This window comes from Triturus cristatus, chromosome 9, assembly GCF_964204655.1.
Source record: "Triturus cristatus chromosome 9, aTriCri1.1, whole genome shotgun sequence".
NCBI lineage: Eukaryota > Metazoa > Chordata > Amphibia > Caudata > Salamandridae > Triturus > Triturus cristatus.
Genome location: NC_140592.1, coordinates 353,493,332 through 353,504,282, shown reverse-complemented (window position 1 = coordinate 353,504,282; position 10,951 = coordinate 353,493,332). Strand labels below are relative to the sequence as shown.

Here is a 10,951-nt window from a genome sequence, read left to right as displayed (position 1 = left end):
TCCTAGGAGGACCGGTTTACCATTGAGTCATCCATCCAGGAGTACGTATCGCCCTGCCCCCTCCCTTTCAATAGTGGTGTCGGACAATTGGAAGTGGGTGCAAGGGTGGAGCCATACCATTGCCCCACTGGCATAGTTGGATTGGTAGAAGCATAGAGGATCCGCGCAGGCGTTGCTGAAAACATGGTAGTTCAACCCTCTGGTGAGCATCTCTTGGAGGAATATGGCTTGAGCTTGAGGTATGCAACTACGGAATAACACTTGCCTGCTGTGTGCACACCCCTCACATTAAGTGTAAGAAACCTAGCAGTGGTTTGTGGAGGCAGGTCGCACGTGAGGGAGATGGGTAACCCTCACTGGCGTAACGAAAGTTGAGGGGGCCCCCCTTCAAGGTACATAGAGGGGCCTCCACTCCGTATTTACTATGGTGCTCTCAGGACTGAGTGCGGTGCCGAGGGGGCCCCGTACTCAGTCCTGCCGCGGGGGCTGCGGGGGCCTGTGTTACGCCTAACCCCCATGTACGTAGGGGGAGTCAGGAGTGCCGCCCCGGAGCCCTGCCTGGTTCATAGTATCTCTAGTATATGCCCGTGTGAGTCTGCCTCCCTGTGCCAAGTGAGGGAGAAGGTGGGAGTCGGGGAGAGCACGTGAACAAAAACTCACTGAGCCCACCGCAACAGAGGGTGCGCCCAAACTGGGTTTTCAAAAATAGTCAACAATATAGTGCGGGGTGAACATAAGAGGGAGCGGGTGAGGACGTGCGCAACCCATCCCATCTGTTATCTGGTGTGATCGCGTTGGGCCCGGCTGTTTGGCTGCCTAGTAATGGAGAGCAACCCTCCCGAGATATCTGCCCCACAGGGATCCGGCAGCGGGCGTCAGGGGGCAATGCATGGTCGGGCTGTTGAAGTGCAGTGCCCAGGGCACGTAGTGGGAGGGACGCCGGACTAATGTTTCCCGGGTAAGGACATCAGGGTTGTCAGCTCGTCTGGGCCTTAGAGATCCATCTCAGAGGGGAGGCAGGAAGAAAGAGAGAGGAGTTGGCAGGAGGAACAAGATAGGTCATAAACAACCTGCAGTGGAAAGATCAACACACGATATGCCAGTGACAGAGCTAACGAGGAACAATAGTGTACAAAGTTCTGTCAGTTGATGTCCTCCGCGGATTGAGGCATCATCACCTGGGGAAGAGTAGGAGTGGTTTGGGTGGATGCTGGGGAGGAGTTGGAGTTGTCATCCCAGGAGAATATATGTGGTCCGCTGTCAAGGGCCGACGCGCAAGCCCATTCTCCTATCCTGGCTGCCGCCCTGAGGGCCGCTGACGGTTCTCCTTGATCTGCTCAAGAGCTTGGGCTTGTAGAGAAGAAGGCGTCTGTGAGGGGCCTTGCCATAGCGGCTACACTGACTCCGGCGGGGCCCAGGGGCCTGGGAGTGTCTATCGGCAGTTTTAGGAATAGAGGTGTCCGAGTGGGGGGAAGGATCCATACCAGCGAGTGTACTAACAAGGAATCCTCAACGACCACCTTTACCTGAACCACGACCTCGTTAACAACTGCTGTACACGAAGAACGCCCTCCTTAGCCACTTACACTACATGAACCACGACTTCCGAAACCAGAGGTAAGTGTCAATAATTAAATTATTAATCTTAAGTGCAAGTGTAATTATATTAAAATGATTGAAATTAGGAAGGGGGTGTAAGGTAATTAAATTTTAATCACGCTGACGATATATTAGACTTTGTTTTAATTTACCGTGTTGGGCCAGTAGATGACACTGTTGGTTTGTTTTAAAGATTATTTAGTTAAAATTGTTTTATTTAAAAGTCTAATTTAAGTTAATGACATTTTTTCCCGTGTTTAAAACATACGTTTATGAGAAAGTTGGGGTGGAATTGGGTAATATGGAAATTGAATATTTTTCGTGGTTTTGTAAGCCGTTGTACAGAATGTAGTGTGGTTTGGCTTTGGTAGTGGTTTAGCCTTCGTGGTTTAGGCATTCGTTGTTTACGTGGTAGCTGTTCAGTCACACATCCCACATGGGTGTCTATGAAATCCCAGACCTATTTGGCGTCTGTGTTGAAGTGTGAATTACCTTGATCCAGGATTTTGAAGCGGATCAGGAAGAGTAGAGAGAACTGAACTCCCATTTGCAGTCACCGTTTGGCCTCTAGAACAGGGCCGGACTGGTCTTAGCGGGCACCAGGCAATCCCCCGGTGTGCCGCACGGGTGCGGGCCGGTTTTGGGCCCCAGGCGGCCGTTTTTGTTACAGGGCCGTTTTTGCAGCGAAAACCGGCCCTGGCAAAGAGCTCGGCGGCATCCCCAATCCCCCCCCCTGGGGGGCTGCCGAGCACTTTGCCAGGGCCGGTTTTGGTTCCCAGTCCGGCCCTGCTCTAGAAAGGCAGCTTGTTACCTGCACTACAATAGTATAGTCCAGGAAGAGCATGATGTGCTTGTCCTCAAGTCATAGGGGCCTGCGGTCGGGGCTGCGTGCAGGATAGCTTCTCAGTCACAAACATGTAGGAGTTTGACCAGCATGGACTAGGATGGGGTCCCAGGCTAGGGACAGCGGCAGGGACACAATGCACTTGCTCCAGAGAGAAGAAGGGTGAGAGGTCTCAGGCATGCACGAAGGATCGGAACCAGTCTTCCAGGAATTTCAAGGGATCCTTGCCTCCAAACCCTCCGGAACACCTAGGAATCGAACATTGCTCCTGCGGGAGCAACCCTCAGCATTATCCGCCCTGCTCGCCAGAGTTCGGACCCGCTCCTGCAGTTCCCGGATGGTGCATTGGTTTTCCGATGTTTGGGGTTGTAGTTCGGCCAGCCTTCTCCCCTTCAGTCACCTGGTCAGAAATGATGATTGGCCGTAAGAAAACCTCATACGGAGACCAGAGATCCCTTGGTGGTCTCCATGGATCTCTGGGAGCTCTCAATGGCAGCCAATGCTAGGTCCAGTTTATCTTGGAAGGGCGAGGGCGGATCATCCATGCTGTCCAATTGAGGAGTGCCCAGTACAGTGGAGGCGGGGTCAGGGGTCGCTGGCCTCATTGGATCAATGCCTTCACCTCATCTACAACCTGGGAGCATCATCAATCAGTACTGCCCTCACTCACATCATCAACACTTCCATCAAATTCACCACATTCCCGGAAGACTGGATGTATGCAGCAGTTAATGCCCTCCTCAGGAAGCCATCGGCAACATCGACCCAATGAGCAACTTCTGACCAATCTCTTTGTTCCCCTACTCAACCAAAGTGATAGAGAAGGCCATCTTCAAGCAACTCACAATCCACATCGAACTTCACCTACTAGACAACACTCATTCGGGATTCAGAAAGAACCACAGAATCAAAACCACACTCATCACAGCCTCCAATGACATCCGGACCATCCTGTATGGCATCCAACGCAGTATCGCACAACACACTTGTCAGAAGACTCAAGAAGACCAGCATCAAAAGACCAGCACTCAAATGGATCTGTTCATTCCTCACGGAAAGAACCCAAAGAGTCAGACTACAATAGTTCACATCAGAGACCAAGAACCTGATCTGTGGAGTCCCTCAGTGATTATCCCTCAGTCCCACCCTATTTAACATCTACATGATGCTTACCAACATCATCCGATAGTAGGTCATCAACATGATCTCCTATGCTGATGGCACACAAATCAGCCTCTCCCTGACAGACAAGACAAACACCACCAAAGCAACTTTACCAACTGCATAACCATGGTAGCAGAATAGACGAGTGCCAACTGCTTCAAGCTCAAATCTGGCAAGACAGAAGTAATGATCTTCGGAAACAAGACGTCCCCATGGGATGCCACCTGGTGGCTGACTGAAGTAGGATCAACACCCACCGACCACGCCATGAATCTGGGGATCATCCTGGATGACAATCTCAACATGATGACTGAAATCAATGCAGTGAGATGCCGTCTGCTTCCACATCCTATGTATGCTACAACAAATCTCCAGGTGGCTTTCACAGATCACCAGATGTATCATCATGCAAGTACTCATCAATAGCAGGCTCCACTACAACAATTCACTCTATGCCAGAACCTCTAAGCAGCTCCTGGACAGACTACAGACCATCCAGAATGCCGCCAACAAGACTTATGCCTGATCTCCCACTCAGAACACACATCTCACCCCACTGAGAGAGCTCTACTGGCTCCCCATTCACAAACGCAGCCAATTCAAACTCCTCATAGAAAGCCTTGCACAACACTGGTTCAGCATGCCTCAACAACCTCATACACATTCACTGTCCTAACAGACACCTATGCTCAGCCTCACTGTCACACACACACACATTCTCCACATTCACAAGAGCAGAACAGGAGGCCGTTCATTCTCATGCATCACACAAAAAACATGGAACGGCCTGCCACAACACATCGGAGCCTCGTTCTCACTTCTTAAGTTCCATAAGAAGCTGAAGACCGGGCTCTTTGAATTACTCTGAGGGACACTCACCTACACACATGCTCAAAGGTCTACCCTTGTGTGCTATACAAACAGATAATACATAAAATAACATAACCAGGAATCTTTAAAATCTTGGTTGCAGTGACTCTAGATTCATTCCTATCCACTAGCGTGTGCCAGGCATAAATGTGACATCTCCAGGAACCCACTTCAGAACACTTCAGGACCTGTGGGAGATCAGAAGACGACTGAACCTGCTGTCTGAGATGTGAGAAGAGCCTAGGGGCCAGATGTATCAAACAGTTTTACCCATTCTGTGTCTACGGGAAAATGTGATCGTACATCTCGCCCTAGAAGATTGGACTTAGACATCCTCTTGTACTCAGGACAAAGAAGGGTGCTCCAACTGTCAACTGCTTTAAAAAAAAAAAGAAATTCAGCTGATACTCTCCATCTAGGCCACTGCGTTCCTTACCAGCTTTCAAATTGATTGTCTCTAAATATAAAAGAGGTCGCTGGGGTGGAAGAAGCTTCATTTAAGGGACTACCAAACGGTGGAATGCATAGCAACTTCATCAGAAGGCCTGCACTTCCTTGTCTTCTTTTAAGACATGGCTTTTTGATCTGTAGATCCTGATTTGGTTTTCCTTTTCTTCTTTCTTGCCCTCTTCTGTTGTTTGGTTAGCAACAGGATGCCTTTGGGTAATCGAGCGCTTTATAACATTTATTTTCATTTCATTTTCATAAGTCTGACCTTCTGTTTAAGCTACAAGGAAACAAGCTTCAAGAAGCCTTTTCCTGCAACTGCCAATCGAACCAGTGGCAACTGGACCTGGGCTTGACCTTTCTGTTTACCTCTGCCGGCCAACCTGTGAATCTACATGGCCGCCCGAGGAGCTTTAGAAGTGGACTGCTATTTTGGACTTGGAAGTAAAGGGCTAAAGTCAGAAGGTAAAATCTTTGACCAGGACGAAACTAGACCTGGGTAAAATTTGAATTGCACTGGAGTAATCGAAGTAATGTAGGAAATTCCTCATTACTATTTGACATGGAATTACCCATAATAACACAATCACGGTCACGTAATGAAGAATAATTTAGGAAAAAATCCTACCGCAAGAGCACATTTAACAAGCACGAGCTGCTTTTCACGCTGCTGTTTATGTTTTGTTGCATTCAGTGCTATTTTCCAAGTGCAAACTGCATCATCACGTCCATTTTGAATGCAAGGGTGCATTGTGCGCTAAGAAAATAGCGCTTAGTGCTGGAAGTACGTTGAGGGAAATTCGTACGCCAAGTGCACGTTTAGGGTGCACGAGCTGCCGTTTGTGCTGCTATTTATGTTCTGTTGCATTTAATGGTATTTATTAGTGCAAAATGCATTCGAAGAAAATGTGCTAAATGCTGAATTACTCCTTGCATAATCCTGCATATTCTCACAAAGTTTTGGTTAAATCAGCATGTCTATGCTATATGGAATAACGTGAGGTATGCCCACGCCTACTGCAAACATTGAATGTCATTGACAGGTTGTGATTTCTGGTGCTATTTCTACTTACAAATTAAAAAAAATCATATCTTCAGATCCCCTTATTCAATTCTTGCCATTTAGTTGTCATTTTGTTTATTGGATTTTATTCTATTTTTCTACTTCATTTTGGGATTTTTATTATTTTAATTTTGATATTATTGCTGTTTTAGTAATGTATAATTACTGTACACGTTGCTACTACGTTCTCTGTGCCATAGCTACCAAGTAGCTGATCTCAGGTTAATTTAGTGACATTAAGGGTGCACCCTGACAAGGTTTGTGATTACTACTTGAGGTGGGTTTTTACCACCCTTAATTTATAACCCAACTTCTTACAGTTAGCCAATTCATAATATATCTAAAACATTGGTGTAGCATCCAATCCATACCTATTGGTACACAGGAGACTGGTTTTAGGAGAGTTGGGTCTGATTTTAAGTTTAGAGGATGGAGTAAATCACTCTATTGTCCTGACAGACATCCTATTTCATAAATCTAGAGATGTCCACTGGCCCCACAGACACCTCTTAATATTGGCAGGATTAGTCTGCATGGCAGTTCCTGCTAGTGCTCTAAAATTCAGATGGATGGCTCTGACTAGAGAGGTTAGCTGGCCACACAGACATCTCATAACAATGGTAGGAACTGTGCTCAGAGCAGCTCTTGCCAGTGTTGAAAAAGTTTGACAGTTGGCTCCATCTTATAGGACCGCAGACCATCAACATTTTGCAAGGTTTTTTATTTTTCATAAACAAACTTACAAAGTTTGTTTCTGAACAATGAAAACGAATGACTTCTCCACCTCAGAAGCTTTTTCTCCCATGGTGTGGTGTGGAGGATCATTATTATTTTTTTGCTGTCTCTTACCATCAGTTGATGGACAGTGCAAAAAAGCCACCAGATCAAACACTCTGTGGCTGAATGGATGGCCAACCAAGTATATCACCAATCGAGAAAAATCCAAAGGTTTGGTTTCCGATCATCACACACTCAATGGCTGAATGGATGTCCAACCTGGAATATCTCCAATGGAGAAAACTCCAAATGTTTGTGACTGAAAAAATGAAAAACTAATGACCCCTCCACCACAGGAGCTTTTACCCCTGTTGTGGGGGGGAGGGGGTCATTACAATGTTTTGATGTCTCTCGACGGCAAGTGATTTACAGCAAAAAAAAGCCATCTGCTCACACAGTCAGTGGCTGCATGAATGGCCAACCAAGTATATCACCAACGGAGACAGGGTAGGCTCCATCATAGACATAGTTAAGGTGTGCCCACCTCTAAATTGGGGGCAGATTGTGACTTTGATGGAGAGCATACTCCGTCACCATTGCAATTGAGTACTCTCTCCGGCAAACTCAAAATTAGCTCCTGTGTCTTGATTGGAACAGTGTGGCCATGTCATCATTAAAAATAGTCCTTTTGAAAATGTCACGAGAAGCATGCCCCAGCCATAAAACATCAGCTTAAAATCTGATCATACACAGGGATTTAATTTATAGTATAATGTTGATATCACACATATTCATGTTATTGGTTGCAACAATCAAATAGAGAACAGCACCATAATGCGGTCACAATCACAAAGATCGCCACAGGGCTGCTTAAATAAACAAACAAAATGAGCAGCTTCCCACTCAGAAGAAGTGTACTATAGGCTTTACACTGTCGTATAAATCCACGACAAATTAAATTGTTAGAATATACTTAAGATATTAAATTTTTTCGACGATTTAAAAGATCTTGGGCCATATTATCAAGGAACGGCGATAACATTATCGCCGCTTTAGCGGCTAAAGTGGCGATAATGGGCTTGATAATATGCCCTTGTGAACTGAATTCCCATAGAAGCCCAGGTTCTGGTGTGAACCTGGCCTTCTATGGGAAATTACAAGGGCATATTATCAAGCCCATTATCGCCGCTTTAGCGGCAGTTTCCTGCCACTACAGCGGCGATATTGTTATCCCCGTTCCTTGATAATATGGCTCCTTGACTTGCAAACGTTGTTAACTGTATGCTTTATTCATGCCCTCAAAACTAACTAAGATTACAAAACTATCAGAACCAACTTGTCCACAAATACCACGGCCCAAGGAATATGGGCACTGAGAGAAACCCTAGCAGATTGAAGAATTACAGTGTCGCAAATTGAAAAGTGCTGTGAATTTTCCAGTTGTTATCACTGAGAAGGCTGAGGGTAAGTTTCGCTTCTGCGTTGACTTGAGAAGCCTTAATCAGAATATAGTATCTGATACATTTCCGTTACCTAATATTAATGAGCTGGTCTTGCTGTTGCAAGGTGGAAAGTATTTTTACAAATTAGATCTGTTGCATGGGTATCACCAGATTCATTAACATGATTCTTCTAAACACTTGACGGCTTTCATTATAAAAGAGGGCACTTTTCAGTTCACCAGGATGCCTTTGGGCTGTCCTCGGCTGCAACTATCGTTCAAAGAATGGTGAGGGAAATCTTCATGGTTTTAAGGAATGTTATCTATTTCCAGGTCGACATTTTGGTCTTTGGTGATAGTTTAAGTATACCCAACTTGGCTCTAAAGGAGACTCGAGCAAGACTTTCAGAGTCAGGATTAACACTGCGCAAAGAGAAATGTGCATTTTTGGTCTCTGAGGTGGAATATTTGGAACACACAAGCTCATTTGAAGGCGTGAAGCCAAAAAAAGACTTACTTGCCTCAATAAGATTGGCCCCAGTTCTGTGTAATAAGGACCAATTGCGTTAATTTCTAGTTCTAATCAAGTACTACTCCAAGTTTGTAAAGAATTTTGCAAGTTAAACTGAAATGTTGAAGGTGCTCATGAGGAAAGGAGCACGTTTTTTGTGGAAAACGGAGCAGAAGTGTTTTGAGGTGATAAAAGAGGAGATTTGCGGTGCAACCCTATTTTGACGGTGGGTGCTAGTGACACCAGTATTTGGGCAGTATTGTCTCAGAAGGCTTTTGCATTGCGCACCCTGACTGTGGTTGAGCGTCATTACTCTGTTATGTGCTCAGGAACTCACAACAGGCAGTATCAGACCACAGGAGGTAGCCCATAAACCACAGTGAGACTGGGGCAGTACATGATAACAGACAACAATGTCTCAACGTGGAATTCAATGGAAGGACAAGTAATTCAAAGGTGAGCTGTATGTTACAGTATCAAAGGAATGAATCCATACACGGAGGACAACAGGAGACCAAGTTAGTAGGAAAGAGTTGTATTTTCAACACATGATGAACATATTGCGTCATATGTACATATCATATAGGTTTAAAAAGCACTGCGTGACACTTAGTGAAAGTGTAACCGAAAAAATACTGTGCACAAGTGCTCGTGGAGTTTGTGACGGCGCAAGTGACACATAAAGTGGTATATACAGCGGTGAAACGGCGCAACAAGGAGAACAATGGTATTTTGAATATGCCAAAGTTAGGGCATTTACACAGTAAATGTATGGGAATTCAAAGGACAGTAAAGCAAATGCCCATGTTTTTAAATGCGCCAACAGTAACGCTGTTGAAGTCGACGGCGTTTCGGCCCGTAACACTCAAGGCCATCATCAGGACTGGTTACACATATTTTGGACAGTGCTAGGGTAAAGAAAAACAATTCTCAAAAGCTGGACCAAAACGAGGGAGAAAAGGAGGACAGTCGTGCAGATGGTTGTGAACACGGCGACGTATAGTGGCCGTGGGTACGGGTCTAATGTGTGGCCATGGGCCAAGGAGCAGTGATCGGGCGAGTAGTGAGAGCGAGAGCGGGTATCACAACGGCGCGAGAATCGGGTGAGGCGTGCCCGAGTGGGCAGAGGTAAAGTAACTAGAGACCGGGGCCAAGAAATGGTGAGCTGTGTGGTAGAATTATGCATAGAACTGATAACGGAGTGAAAAGAAAGAGAAATCGCACAGGTTGATGGTAGCAGGGGTGCAAAGGAGTGCCACAGTGAGGGAGAGCGGGATGTGACAAGGGGCAAAACAATGGACAAGAAACTTACTCGCATGGAAGGGGCGAGCCGGGTGAATCGGCAAAGCAGGACCCCGTGTAGAGTCAGGCGTGTCCGGGGAAGTCCTAACTGGACGGGGTAAGAAAGTTGGTGGTGAGGAAAAGAGCAGGTAGGACGTGGGGAGGGAGACAGCAGAAAAGATAGGAGTGACAAAACACTTACTCCTTCGGAAAGGGCGAGCCGAACGAAACGGCAACGCTGGACCACGTGACGTTAGAAGGGTCCGTGGAAGTTCAGGCTGGAAGGGGATAAAGGACAAGGGGTGAGGAATAGGCAGGGGGGAACAGTGGGAGAGAAGGGAGTAAGGGAGACACTTACTTCGGGGGGGGAAGGCGGAGAGCAATCAATGAAGAAGCTGGAAAGGAAAGGGGAGGTTAGAAACTGGGCAGATGGACGGTTCCGGGGAGAAAAAGCGCGAGCAGAATTTACTTACATTTTGTCGAGGCGAGTGAATCACCGAGAGGGGGTCCGGGAAGAGGGGCGTGCCGGTATGAATCAGGCAAAGAGTGAAGACGGAAGTGCACTGGCGAGAGTTTATGAGGTCAGTGCTTCCAGGTCACGAGGAGCGTCAACCAATCAACGGGAAGGAGCCGGTGGCAGGACGCGCGCGGATGGGTGCTGGGGGATGATAGGCTGGGGGGTGCTGAAAGGGGAGTGAAGCGGAAAGGTCACCAGAAGAACGGAGAAGGAGTCATGGCAACCGGTGGTGTAATAACCCGCAAGGACGCGTGTATCGCTCGAGTGGGAAAAAGAGGAGTAAAAGGATAACATTAGAAATGAAAACAATATGGTCAAATCAATAGACCCAAAGCGAACCAAATCTGGACGAATAGCAACTTATAAAGAATTCACAAAAATTACAATACAATTGTATCAATAAAGCCATGAGCAATTGTCAGGCAGTTTTATGGATAATACATCATGGGTAGACATATGTGGGGGGGGTGGGGGGGGGAAAAAGGAGAGGGGAGGGG

The 10,951-nt window shown here is 46.5% G+C and overlaps 1 protein-coding gene across 2 annotated transcripts in view; it reads left to right on the top strand.

The window, feature by feature from the left end:
• Positions 1-1,141: 1,141 nt before the first annotated feature.
• Positions 1,142-10,951, top strand: part of LOC146797915 (galactosylgalactosylxylosylprotein 3-beta-glucuronosyltransferase 1-like) — a 641,970-nt gene continuing 632,160 nt past the window's right edge. For both annotated transcript variants that reach the window (XM_085627775.1, XM_085627774.1), the window contains exon 1: positions 1,142-1,617. The gene's annotated coding sequence lies outside the window, so the exon portion shown is untranslated. The remainder of the gene's footprint in view (positions 1,618-10,951) is intronic.